The sequence below is a fragment of the Microcaecilia unicolor genome, chromosome 10, assembly GCF_901765095.1.
Source record: "Microcaecilia unicolor chromosome 10, aMicUni1.1, whole genome shotgun sequence".
Taxonomy (NCBI): domain Eukaryota; kingdom Metazoa; phylum Chordata; class Amphibia; order Gymnophiona; family Siphonopidae; genus Microcaecilia; species Microcaecilia unicolor.
Genome location: NC_044040.1, coordinates 148,333,791 through 148,348,833, shown reverse-complemented (window position 1 = coordinate 148,348,833; position 15,043 = coordinate 148,333,791).

Genomic DNA, 15,043 nt, shown 5'->3' with positions numbered 1-15,043 from the left:
TACACTTGAGATAGGTGCGGAAATGGGAGGGTCAGAGGCGGAACAGGGGCGTTCCTAGCTTTTACGCATGTTGTTATAGAGTACAGGGGATATGTGCCTAATTTTAGCGCATACGCTTGCATCACATTTCAGTTTTTAGAGCTGCTGTGTAAAAGAGCCCCTAAATATGCTACAGGGGTCTCACTGCAGGTAAGTTTTTACACTCATATGATGAGGGAGACATATGAGCATTTGTATTAGCACCTTCACGTCTACACATGTCCCAGCATTTTTTAATGTGACCTGCATCACACCCTAGTACTCTGGTGATGGGACCTTACATAGATCTGCAATCCCTGAAATAATATCATTTTGATGGGCTTATTTCATAACATATTTAGATGATATAGAAAACTAAGAAGGAAAAGAATGTGGAGTCATGACTAATTTTCTTAAATTTAGTAGGGAGGTGCATTTGTTAAGGTGCATGTTTTTGGCGTGCACTAGGCCAGTTTTTACCACATCTGGGAAAAAGGATTTTTTCCAATGGGTCAGGAAAAGGGCCTGCAGTAAAAACCTAAACCAGCATGCGCCTATTTGCAGCCTTAGCTCTTAACACCAGCCACTGATCTAGCAGTAAGGGCTCATGTGGTACGTGCGTGGTGACCAGTTGGAGTGCGCCAATTGCCAAATAACACTGGAAACACCGCACGTGGTAGGAAATATAAAACTAATTTGTCCCAGCAGTATGGGTGCATGCCAAATCTGAAATTACCACCAGGGGATGCACTAGCTTGGCAGTAGTCTTGTTTTGGTGCACAGAGCCTACCGCGCCTTTGTAAAAGGGCCCCTCAGTCACTAATGTGCCTTTAAAAAATTTGTGTATATAAAATCAATTTAATACATGTTAACTTACAAATTAATTGCATGCATTAAAGTTTTGCACCTTAAATATTTTTATTAATCCAGCATGAAAATGAACTGAAAAAACACCTGAACATTGATACAAATTTCCAAAATTTCCAAAAATGAACCAACATTTTTTTTGTTTGCCCATGCACATCCACAAAATTTAAGGGAGCACTCTTGAAATGACAGCAAATACAGGGGCCCTTTTACTAAGCTGCACTAAAAAGTGGTCTGCGCTATCACCAGCGCATGGGTTCCCCGTGCGCTGAGGCCACTTTTAGCATAGCAGTAAAATGGCTTATTTTTCATTTTCTGTACTAAGGTTCACACGCTTGTTTCCCATTAGTGTGTGGCCATTAGCGTATGAGCCCTTACCAAACCTGTTTTGTAGGTAGAAAGGGCTCATGCTCAAACCATGTGCTAATCGTTGGTGTGTGGCAATATAGCACACTAAAGGCGTCCTTTTACTAAGGTGTGCTCACGTTTTTAGCACGCACTAAAATTGTGTGCACGCTAAACGTTAGAGACGCCCATAGGGATGCATTGGCATCTCTAACGTTTAGCATGCTCACAATTTTAGCGTGCGCCTCAGTAAAAGACCCTCCAATAGCACTGGCATGCCTACTCTGCCCTCAAAACACAATGCGCAAATGCCAAAACTACTGCGGGGTGTGTGCATTTTCCTGCAAGTTAAGCACACATTAGTACTTACCACCACTTAGTTAAGAGGACCCTAGAATTTTTTGATCCTGACCTACAGCATCTCTGCTATGTCAGAAATAACCCTCAATATAGCTCTGCAAATATAACTCCATCCTAACCTGCATTTGAGCACTGAGCTTGCCAATGCACCACAGCATCTTCCTACAAAAGGCTCCAGTTGGTGATACAAGCTTTTTCAGCAGATATCGCACAATGCTTTACCACTAACTTAAGGATGGAATAATGTTAATTTTCCCACTCTCCCTTTCATGACAAAGTTGCCAAAATCTCCAACAAACATCCAGCTGTGGGAATCAGGTGTCCTTCCTTGAAACAGTTCAGTAGAATATGTCACCACGTTCCTATTGTTTTTGGATTTTTCTGCTATTCATAGCTTATAGTTTCCTTCCGTGTATCTTTGACTCATTTGTGGGCATTGTTTTAATTGGGGAAGCTGGAGAGGGTGGTTGTTTTTAGAGTGTATTTAGTACTTTAGAATATTGTACTTTCATGTGTGATTGTCACAAAGCATCCTATTCTTTGCATAGGCATACTGGTATGTTCTGTAGCTTTGTGACCCACGGTGAGCAGTACAGCATGAAAAAGGAAGAAAGACCAGAATTCTTTATCATGAAACTTGCTCAATTGTCTTCCTAAACAAGAGAAAAACCTGAAGAATAAGCCTGGAGGAGAAGTCACTGAAGGGTCTTGATTCTCAGTTGGAACAGAAAACACTCACTAATTTTTATATGATATCATATTTCCAAGCTTAACTCATTTATTGTATTTATGTTTATATGTGGTCATTTTACTATTGTTATGTTGTTAAGAATAGTATGTTTATATTACAATGAATCTGCTGTACACCACTTTGGGTGAATCTGTTTATAAAAGTGGTTAATAAATCCAATAAATAAAATATACTGCCTCTTCCAAGATAACTGCCTCTTCTATTTGTTGTTGTCCCAGTTATTTGTCAAATAAGATTTTTTTAAGTAAACCAGTTGGTTCAGAATGCCAGTACTGGTGTGGTATGACTCACTGACTAGTGAATACAGCACACATGGAGAGTGCAGCATTGGTGGATTACTTGCCTACGGCATCCTGGTCTTTACCAGTCCCAGCCCTGGTCCCAGACCAAGAAAAGTTCCCCCATATAATTTCTGGGCAAAAGCATGGGACTCACCTTATATTGTGCTGATATGTGGATCTCAGTACTAGAACAGAAGGGAGTGAAGTTTGAAGCTTTGCACACCCTTTGCACCTATCTCCTTTAACATGTCTTACGCTTCATTTAAACAAAAATATTTTTTACTAAGACCAGACATTGAAAAGGTAAAGATATTCTTAACTCTAATGACCCCATTTCTTTTCTCAGTATAAAGTATTTCTACCTGAAATAATTACTGAGCAAGAGACAAAGAGAGAGATGGCTAAATGCCCGAGATCCTCTTTAGGTAAAGAAGTGGATTTGTTGATAGAATGAGTGTCAAGGTAATGTAATGGCAAATCATATATAGAAAATATGAAATAAAAATCAGAACCAATAACAATTATTTGGATTTGCATAAATACTTTTTAACCAAGCGGGATCCCAACATGCTTTCCTAGTTAATATTTCAACCACCCACTGAGTGAATAGCCTAGTAGCACACTCCAGAGACCCATACTTTATGAACACTTCCACAGGGGGAGGCAAGAAGGAACAATGTTATTATTGTTATTACTCAATTACAGTTGGGTAAAATGAGGCATGAGAAATAAAATGACTTGCCCAAAGGCACAGATAGAGTCAGTAGCATAGGCAGAAGTCCCAGAAGTTCTCCTGGCATGGAGCTCAAACCACAAGAATACCTAAATCACACAATAAAGCGAGATAAAAAGATTCAAATAGAACCAAGCCAAACATGAATTCAAAGGACTTCCGTTTATGTTAATTGATTCAGGAAAAAGAGCGAGACAGCAGAGGAGCTAGCTGCCTCCAGACAGAACAAAAGATGGCAAAGAAGATTTTTAAAAACACTAAGGACCGTGATTACTATTCCTATGGGTGTCTTTAGAATTTAGCATGCGCTAAAAATGCTAGTGTGCCCTTAGCACTGCTTAGTAAACAGGGCCCTAAATCTGAAACTTGTGACGTGAAGGCTGAAACACCTTCAAGATACAACATTCATTAAAGAGGAGAAGACGCGAGGTAAGAAAAGGTAAGGAAGAAAATACCTCCTAGGATAGACAGTAGCACCTCTTATGGTAATGCCTTCCACATCTAAAATTCCATCTCAGGGTTTCAGACACCTTCTAGATTTAGTAGCCATCACAGAGGCTTAAACACCTTGCAAAATAATTTGGATTTTTGATGCATCTCAGATGTCTTCCAGCTCAGAGATTAATGCTGCACATTGGATCCTACACATTTATACACTTCAGAGATTAGAAATCCACAAAGGGTCTCAGATAGTTCTAATCTCAGGGATAAATAATACAGACTGTTCGGCATATTTTCAGGGTGTTGTAACCCATGACAAGGTCCATGCACACCTTCCAAAAATCAGGATTGAATTATTTATTTCAGATTTACAGTCCTATATGGGTCTTACCAGACTTTGTACATTATCCCCCAGATTCTATACAGTGTGACTTGAATTACATGTGCAATCAGGTTGTATTCTGTACTACCTATAGCAACTTAATTATCTTAACAATCCAATCAGCGCTGATAATTGCAAGATTAACAGGCAATTATTAACAACTAATTGGCTTTAATAGAATTTATGCGCACAACTTGCTAAGCATATTCTAATAAAAGGGATGTGTGTCAATTCTAATGTGTGCTGCCAAAGAGGGGGGGTGGCCATGGGCATGTAATGGGTAGATCATTGACGTTACTAAAAATTATGCGCGCTATTATAGAATACACCCGTTCTACGCCTAGCTTACATAAAGTACATAAGAATTTCCATACTGGAAAAGACCAAAGGTCCATCAAGCCCAGCATCCTGTTTCCAACAGTGGCCAATCCAGGTCACAAATACCTGGCAAGATCCCAAAAAAGTAGCTTAGTCATTGGCATTTACACCGAGTTTTACTTAGCATAAATTCCCACAACTAGATTTAGTCACATGGATGGGCCCAAGGCGTATTTTTTGTGCCGATTTTTACGGTGCCATATATAGAAGAATCTAGCCCTATATGTTCGATATTTAGAGGCTATCCCAGTAGCTTAGTGGCAGGGTGCCACAAAACATAGGCTTCTATTGCTTGGACCAGCTAGAGTTGAGAAAACTGCAAACACAGCATTCATAGCCCCAGTTCAGTGGGATTTTGGGTCGTTGCTCAATAGTGACATCTAAAGGCAAACTTAAAGTACACTTTAGCTAAGGTCTAAAAGGAGCAGCAGTTTGATTTTTGCTACAATGGAGTTGGGAAGGGAATATTTAAAAAGGGGATAATTGTAAATGAAGGTGAATAACACCATAGCTCAGTAAAGGCCAGTTTTAATTAAGCTGAACAAGGAGGAAGAAGAAATTGTCAGGTGGCCACTCCCCCCCCTAAAAAAAAAGATTATTTGAATGATAGTGTATCTTTGTAATCTGCCCTTTTCCACCATATGCTGCAGTGGTTCTCAACTATTCAAGAATACTGAACCCATTTTGTACTGTGTACCCCCAGCATTACAAACATTTCAAATTTATAGTAAATACTAATTTATATTACAGATGGTGGTGCTGATGTAAGTGCAGGGCATACTTTTTACAGTGCTTTATGGTCTCTTTCTGAGAAACTGGTGTAAGTTTGAATGAGGGCCTGATGCACAGAACTCAGGCGCTGTATGGAACAGTGCTGGAAAGCACTGGTTGAACACTGAGTTTTTTCCCTTATATGGTTCTTAGCCCCTCCCACTGCATCCCAGGATGCACCAGGCAGGGACTGGGTGCCACCATTTTGACAAGGGGTAGGCGTTCCTCCTGCCTCCAACTCAAGGTATGTGGAGGGGTCTTGGGGGGAGATTATACTAGACCACCAGGGCCAGTGTTCACTTTGGGGAGGTTGGTGGACCCGCTGGACCACCAGCATAATTGGGAAGGGGGTCGGGGAGTCCATTGGACCACTGGGGATATTTTTAAGGTTTGTGGGGGGGGGGGGGCAGGAAGTGTTCACTGGAACACCAGGGATTTTTAAAGGTGGGTGGGAAAGGCTCAGGCTCGGGAGAGTTTGGGGGTAAGGGGCCGCAGTGTGCTGCCATGTTGACTTTCCTGTCAGTGCTTGAGCCAATCAGCACTCAGGCACTGACAGGAAAGTTAACATGGGACCCCAATGACAGCTCCAGAGCTGTCGATAGACTTTAGCCATTAGGGTAGGGGTTTTCCATGCGTTGGTTTTCTGAGCATTGCATGGAATTGCTAATGAGCTTGTTTAATACTAGCAAGATCATTATAAAGTATGTACTAGAATAGTCTGTATGGTTTAGTGGTTTTAATATACCACTTTTCAAAGCAAACTTCAAACAGCAAGGTGGTTTACAATGATTCTATAAAGATAGAAAAGAACTTCATCTTGTAGACAGGATAGTACACAGGAGACAAAGATTCAATTAATCTAAGAATCTATAAAAAGCACAGGATATGGTCAAGTTAAAACTAATAAAATCAAACAAAAATAAGACAAAACATAATTTCCTTCATCAGAACAGTTAAGAATGCACACAAGCAAGCAAATAGGCACGATAAGATGTACATACTGCACAACCGCTCTCATACCACTGCATCAAATGCCTTGTTAAACAGATATTTGATGGCATGTAGTTGGAACCCCCATGCCCCGCCCATGTGAACACCCCCTGTGCAGTTACATGCCAGACAATGTATAGAACAGGGTCATAACTCACAGCCATAACTATAAATTAGCGGCAATTAGTACTAGTTACGACTAATTATTGATAGTAGTCACCAATTAAATGCCGACCAAGGGCCAATTAAATTGCATGCACAAGTTGTACAATTTCTATAACTATGCACACAATTGCAGGAATAATTGTGCACATCAGTTACAGAATTAGAGGGTATAGGTTATATTTTAGACAAAGATACTACATTTACAAAATCAAATAAACATAAGATTGTGTTGTTTCAAAATGAATAGAGCTTACTGCATATTGATAAGCCGACAAAAAAAACCACACACACATTTTCTTGTGGTGATATTAATAAGGTAAATTTAAAGTCACATAGAAAATTTTAAAGATATGCATAGGCCTCTTTTCGCTCTAAGCACCTCGTCTGAGTACTCCACAGATCAATCCATGATCTTTTGCACTCCCCTGAATCTCCTTCATGAATATCTCCTGTTAATAGTGAAAGTGGCTGTTAACAGGAGTGAAAGTGGCTGTTGTTGTAAATCTAACAGTACAGTCAATACGTCAAAGTTTCACTAGTTTTTGTTTTCCATCAGTACAGATTCAAGTGTAAGAGAAACTAAGCAACCACGCTATAGACAGAAAAGCATCAAGGAACAGATTCTATATATGGCGCCTAAATAAATCTGCCTAAGTGTATTTAGGCGCGGTATATAGGATATGCTTAGTTGATATTCCAGTGCCTAAAACTATGTGCATCTACTTACACCAATGAAATTGTACCATACATCCCTGCATGTAGATTTACACGCACTGGGCCATATTGTATAACTACATGTATAAATTTTGGAACAGGCACGAAATGCCCATTTCCCCGCCTATAACCACACCCCTTTTGAAACTGCATGCATTAGAATTTAGGAGTAGTTCATTACAGAATACGTTTAGAGTTATGCGCTTAAATTCTAATTAGTGCCAATTAGTGCTCATTATTGCTTGTTAAGTGCTGTCATCAACGCTCATTAACTTGTTAAACCAATTAAGTTAAACACATTGTTACAGAATACACCTGGATTTCGGCACTGATCTCTATATAGAATCCAGCAGCAAATGTTTCAGAATTCAGAAGGTTTATTTTCAGTGTCTTTTACAAAAACAAGAACTTCTAAAACGTATCACGAAAACGAAGCCAAATAAGCACTTTTTACAAATAGTCCCAACATTTCCCCTGCCTGTAAAACTTCCTCTCATCTGCTGTCTCTGCTGGCCAACTGGTCCCTTACATACAATAGTTTTTTTTGTTTTGTAATAGAAATACTGAGCCCATGGGTAGTTTTTTGAGCTGATTAACAACAGGGCTTCTGGTTTTAGGTGTTTATAAACTGTAAATATAGGTGTTTATTTTCCAGCTAATTAGGGATCTGAAAGAATACAAACATTGTTGTTCACCAATGTTTTCACTGTATAATTTATACAATACACAGATTCTATAAGGGAAAGGGAAATGGGACTTGATATACTGCCTTTCTGAGGTTTTTGCAACTACATTTAAAATGGTTTACATATATTCAGGTACTTATTTTGTACCAGGGGCAATGGAGGGTTAAGTGACTTGCCCAGAGTCACAAGGAGCTGCAGTGGGAATTGAACTCAGTTCCCCAGGATCAAAGTCCATTGCACTAACCACTAGGCTACTCCTCCACTCCTTATAACATCTCCACTCCTCTACTCCTCCACTCCTATAACATCATTCAACAACATAACATAATTGAATTTGTATAACATTGCATAACATGACACAATTCTAACAACCGTATGCATGCCACCACCTCTAGGGTGGATGATGTGATAGTTGTACAATTCTAGCTCTTACATAAATATTGTCATACTGGGATAGACCAAAGGTCCATCAAGCCCAGCATCCTGTTTCCAACAGTGGCCAATCCAGGTCACAAGTACCTGGCAAGATCCCAAAAAAGTACAACACATTTTATGCTGCTTAAATAAGCAGTGGATTTTCCCCAGGTAGCCATCCAAACCTTTTTTTAAAAAACCCCGCTAAGCTAACTGCTTTTACTACATTCTGTGGCAACGAATTACAGAGTTTAATTACACGTTGAGTGAAGAAACATTTTCTCCAATTCGTTTTAAATTTACTACTTTGAAGCTTCATTAGGTACACAAGACTGCTGCCAGAGGGGTCTGGGGAATAAAGAATGTTAGAAGTCATACATGCCTACTGTTGGGAACAGAACAACACAAGGAGGTATAACAATGTGTCCAAAGTTATAGGGGCCCTTTTACTATTTGGGGGGGATTTTGCTCACACCTTTTCCAGTAGTAGCTCAAGGTGAGTTACATTCAGGTGCACTTGCTATTTCCCTGTCCCTAGAGGGCTCACAGTCTAAGTTTATACCTGAGCAATAGAAGGTTAAGTGGCTTGCCCAAGATTACAAGGAGCAACAGTGAGATTTCAACACCTCTGGACATCAAGGGGCCCTTTTACTACGCCATGTAAGGCTCTACGCATGCCCAACGCACACCAAAATGGAGTTACCACCTGGCTACCATGTGGTTCTTGCGGTAATTTCATTTATGGCGTGCATCTGATACACGCAGCTGAAAAATAGTTTTTATTTTTCAAAGCACGTATCAGACGAGCGTCAAGTGGCATTTGGTGTACGTAGGTCATTACCACCCGGTTACCGCATGAAACTTTACCGCTAGGTCAATGGCTGGTGATAAGGTCGCAGACCCAAAATGGACGCGCAGCAATTTTGATTTTGCCGCATATCCATTTTCGGCAAAAATTTTTAAAAGGGCTCTTTTACAGGCACGCTGAGAAATGGATCGTTGCATACACAAAACCCACGCCTACACCACCGCAAGCAATGTTTCAGCACACCTTAGTAAAAGGAGCCCCAAGATAGGTGCTTTAACCACTAGGGCATTCCTCCACTCCACTATGCTCTTGTAAGCACTAAGGTTAAAAACCACTACCGCGAGGCATGTTTAGGCACCCCGCCGTAGTTTTGGCATCTGTGTGCGCTTCCCATGTGCTAAAAAATTTAGCATGGTTTAAAAAAGGTATGGATAATTTCCTAAAAGAAAAGTCCATAAGATGGACTTGGGAAAATCCACTGCATATTCTAGAATAAGGAGTGTAAAATCTGTTTTGCTGTTCTGGGATCTTGTCAGGTACTTGAAACTTCAATTGGCCACTGCTGGAAACAGGATACTGGGAATTGATGGACCTTCAGTCTGTCCCAGTATGGCAATGCTTATGTTCTTATGTTAGTGCTGGTGCATGTTTGGAGGCAAAGCATAGGCGTGCTTTGCGCTAATCGGTTAGCTCAGCTAAATTGTCACGCACCAACTGATTAGCGTGTGATTAGCGCAGAAGCCCTTACCGCCTAAAAAACAGGTAAATGCTCCTGCGCTAATGAGAAAATTAGCACATGGCCATTAACTGAGAACATGGAAAATGCAGCCATTTTACAGCCGCGCTAAAAGTGGCCTCAGTGCGCAGGAAGGCCCTGCAGTTGGGCTACCGCAGGCCACTTTTAGGACAGCTTAGTAAAAGGACCCCCATAGGGAGTTAGTGCTAGAAGACTGGCAGAATGGGGATTTGTACTCATCCAGAGCACTTGGGGCTCACACTTCAGTTCTGTAATCACCTCTTCCCATCATTGTTCTTATCACACATGGGCAAGGTGCCATGAGCTCAGATTACTATACAGATGGGCATTTTAAAACAATCCTTGAAATTGATGTGTGAAGATGAAGGGCCTGTAGCAGAATCCATCACAAATTTATGATTCTTTCTGCAGACAGTATTATCTTCTTTTCAGTGCTAGATAATCAACATGCCAGAAGCAACTCTGTTTTTAATACAGAGCCTGGAAGAACCAGGCCCCGTTATGCTGTCAGCTCTTACTATGTCTGAGGCACGTTGTCTTAGAGTTAACTTTACACTCCCATGTGACTTCACGTCCTGCAATGATACCAAAGGGAGTCTGTTTCTTTAAATCCACTACATTTGTCACCAGCAAATCCTTACAATACATAGAGGGGCATAATCGAAAGGGACGCCCAAGTTTTGCTGAGGACGTCCTCGCAAAACGTCCCAGTGGAGGGGCGGGAAAATCCATATTATCGAAACAAGACATCCATCTTTCATTTTGATAATATGGTCGGGGACGCCCAAATCTTGACATTTAGGTCATCCTTAGAGATGGTCGTCCCTAGACTTGGTCGTTTCTGATTTTCGGCGATAATGGAAACCAAGGACGCCCATCTCAGAAACAACCAAATGCAAGCCCTTTGGTCGTGGGAGGAGCCAGCATTCGTAGTGCACTGGTCCCCCTCACATGCCAGGACTAACCAACTGGGCACCCTAGGGGGCACTGCAGTGGGCTTCAGAAATTACTCCCAGGTACATAGCTCCCTTACCTTGTGTGCTGAGCCCCCCAAAACCCACTACCCACAACTGTACACCACTACCACAGCCCTTACGGGTGAAAGGGGGCACCTAGATGTTGGTACAGTGGGTTTGTGGTGGATTTTGGAGGGCTCACATTTACCACCACAAGTGTAACAGGTAGGGGGGATGGGCCTGGGTCCGCCTGCCTGAAGTGCACTGCACCCACTAAAACTGCTCCAGGGACCTGCATACTGCTGTGATGGACATTTGAAGCAGGCACAGAGGCTGGCACAAAACATTTTGAAAGATGTTTTTTGAGGGTAGGAGGGGGTTAGTGACCACTGGGGGAGAAAGGGGAGGTGATCCCCGATTCTCTCCGGTGGTCATCTAGTCAGTTCGGGCACCTTTTTGTGCCTTGGTTGTAAGAAAACCAGGACCAGGTAAAGTCGTCCAAGTGCTCATCAGGGATGGGTCAAGGATGCCCATGTGTTAGGCACGCCCAAGTCCCGCCTTCACTACGCCTCCGACATGCCCCCGTGAACTTTGGTCGTCCCCGCGACAGAAAGCAGTTGGGGACACCCAAAATCGGCTTTCGATTATGCCGATTTCGGTGACCCTGTGAGAAGGACGCCCATCTTCCGATTTGTGTCAAAGATGGGCGTCCTTCTCTTTCGAAAATGAGCCTGTTACTGTCCCAGAAACCTTGACTTTTGAGTCCACTGCCAACAGATTCAGAAATAAACATATACAAATTTCGAGGGTGAATGTTATAACTAATTTTGTTTACTGTGACAACTTGAACTTTTATGATTGTTTTACTATGTATTTTATTGATGTTATTTGCTTTATTTTGGGGAGTTATTATTTTATAATTGCTTTATTAATAGAACGATACATAATTTGATTTTAGTACATAATTTTTAATACGTCTAGTTCTCCTTTTAGGGGAATAGAGCTGGGTAGAAATGTGAAATTAAGTTAATAGTAAAAGAAACTGCTGAACACAGTTGGGAAACTAACTTTACATTAATATATTGAGGTGTCATATGTGTGTGCCCGATGCAAAGAGCTCCTAGCTCTCAGAGAACGTGTCCGTTCTCTTGAGGCTAGAGTAGCAGACTTGATGGAGCTGAGGGAGACAGAGAGGTACATAGAGGAGACCTACAGGGATGTTGTAGAGAAGTCCCACCTCCAGTCAGGTAGCCCCTGTGCTACCTTGGAGGAGGGAGGTCTCCTAGAAGGAGAGCATCACCCTGGTGAAGTAGGAAGTACTCCTGTAGCCAGGACCTGCCCACCAGGGGATGTATTATCCTTTCGCACCGAGGATATATCTCCAAATGTTGCCCGGGAGGGAAAGGTTAGGACAGCTGTTGTACTGGGTGATTCGATCATTAGGCATATAGATAGCTGGGTGGCTGGTGGACGTGAGGATCGCCTGGTGACTTGCCTGCCTGGTGCGAAGGTGGCGGACCTCACGCGTCACCTAGATAGGATTTTATATAGTGCTGGGGAGGAGACGGCTGTCTTGGTACATGTGGGTACTAATGACATAGGAAAATGTGGGAGAGAGGTTCTGGAAGCAAAATTTAGGCTCTTAGGTAGAAAGCTGAAATCCAGATCCTCCAGGGTAGCATTTTCTGAAATGCTACCTGTGCCACGCGCAGGGCCCAAGAGACAGGCAGAGCTCCAGAGTCTCAATGCGTGGATGAGACGATGGTGCAGGGAGGAGGGCTTTAGATTTGTTAGGAACTGGGCAACATTCTGGGGAAGGGGGAGCCTATTCCGAAAGGATGGGCTCCATCTTAACCAGAGTGGGACCAGGCTGCTGGCATCGGCGTTTAAGAAGGAGATAGAGCAGCTTTTAAACTAGAAATGGGGGGAAGGCCGACAGTCGCTCAAAAGAGCATGGTTCGGGATAAGGTATCTTTCAAAGATATCACCATAACAGGGAAGATAGAGTATCCTGATAGTGAGGTTGCAAAGAGATTGTAGTAGATCGGGTATCTTTAAATAACAATAAAAATCAGACAAAAGATTGCCAATTAATACTGTCAAGTACTAAGCATGATGTACTTAGGAACAACAAACATAGTTTGAAATGTCTATATGCGAATGCCAGGAGCCTAAGAAATAAGATGGGGGAGTTGGAATATATTGCACTAAATGAAAAATTAGATATAATAGGCATCTCTGAGACCTGGTGGAAGGAGGATAACCAGTGGGACACTGTCATACCGGGGTACAAATTATATCGTAGTGATAGGGTGAATCGGATTGGTGGAGGGGTAGCATTGTATATTAACGAGAGCCTTGAATCAAATAGATTGAAAATTCTGCAAAAAACAAAACACTCCTTGGAATCACTGTGGATTGAAATTCCATGTGCAAAGGGGAAAAGGATAGTGATAGGAGTGTACTACCGTCCGCCTGGCCAGGACGAACAGACGGATGCGGAAATGTTAAAGGAAATCAGGGACGCAAACAAACTGGGCAACACAATAATAATGGGGGATTTCAATTACCCGCATATAGACTGGGTTAATGTAACATCTGTACACGCAAGGGACATAAGATTTCTTGATGAAATCAAGGACAGCTTCATGGAACAGCTAGTTCAGGAGCCGACAAGAGAAGGAAAAATACTAGACTTAGTCCTTAGTGGTGCTCATGATCTAGTGCAGGGGGTAACGATACGAGGGCCGCTTGATAACAGTGATCATAATATGATCGGTTTTGATATTGGCATTGAAGGAAGTGAAACTAGGAAATCAAGTACGCTAGCGTTTAACTATAGAAAAGGTGATTACGACAAAATGAGAAAAATGGTGAAAAAAAGACTGAAAGGAGCAGCTCGCAGAGTAAAAAAACTTGCATCAGGCGTGGATGCTGTTTAAAAACACCATCCTGGAGGTTCAGGACAAATATATTCCACGTATTAGAAAAAAGGGAAAAAAGACTAAACGTCAGCCGGCGTGGCTAAACAGTAAGATAAAGGAAATCATTAGAGCCAAAAAACAATCCTTCAGAAAGTGGAGAAGAGAACCAACTGAAAGTAACAGGATAGATCATAAGGAATGCCAAGCCAAATGCAAAGCGGAGATAAGGAGGGCAAAAAAGGACTTTGAGAAGAAATTAGCGTTGGAAGCAAAAATACATAGTAAAAATTTTTTAGATACATTAAAAGCAGGAAACCGGCCAAAGAGTCGGTTGGGCCGCTGGACGAAAATGGTGTTAAAGGGGCGATCAAGGAGGACAAAGCCGTAGCAGAGAAATTAAATGAATTCTTTGCTTCGGTCTTCACCGAGGAGGATTTGGGGGGGACACCGGTGCCGGAAAGAATATTTGAAGCGGGGGAGTCGGAGAAACTAAACAAATTCTCTGTAACCTTGGAGGATGTAATGGGTCAGTTCAGCAAGCTGAAGAGTAGTAAATCACCGGGACCTGATGGTATTCATCCCAGAGTATTAATAGAACTAAAAAATGAACTTGCGGAGCTACTGTTAGAAATATGCAATCTGTCCCTAAAATCGAGTGTAGTACCGGAAGACTGGAGGGTAGCCAATGTTACTTCCGATTTTTAAGAAGGGTTCCAGAGGAGATCCGGGAAATTATAGACCGGTGAGTCTGACGTCGGTGCCGGGCAAGATGGTGGAGGCTATTATTAAGAATAAAATTGCAGAGCATATACAAAAACATGGACTGATGAGACAAAGTCAGCACGGATTTAGTGAAGGGAAGTCTTGCCTCACCAATCTAATGCATTTTTTTGAGGGGGTAAGCAAACATGTGGACAATGGGGAGCCGGTTGATATTGTATATCTGGATTTTCAGAAGGCGTTTGACAAAGTGCCGCACGAAAGACTCCTGAAGAAATTGCAGTCATGGAATCGGAGGTAGGGTATTATTATGGATTAAGAACTGGTTGAAAGATAGGAAGCAGAGAGTAGGATTGCGTGGCCAGTATTCTCAGTGGAGGAGGGTAGTTAGTGGGGTCCCGCAGGGGTCTGTGCTGGGTCCGTTGCTTTTAATGTATTTATAAATGACCTAGAGATGGGAATAACTAGTGAGGTAATTAAATTCGCCGATGACACAAAATTATTCAGGGTCGTCAAGTCGCAGGAGGAATGTGAACGATTACAGGAGGACCTTGCGAGACTGGGAGAATGGGCGTGCAAGTG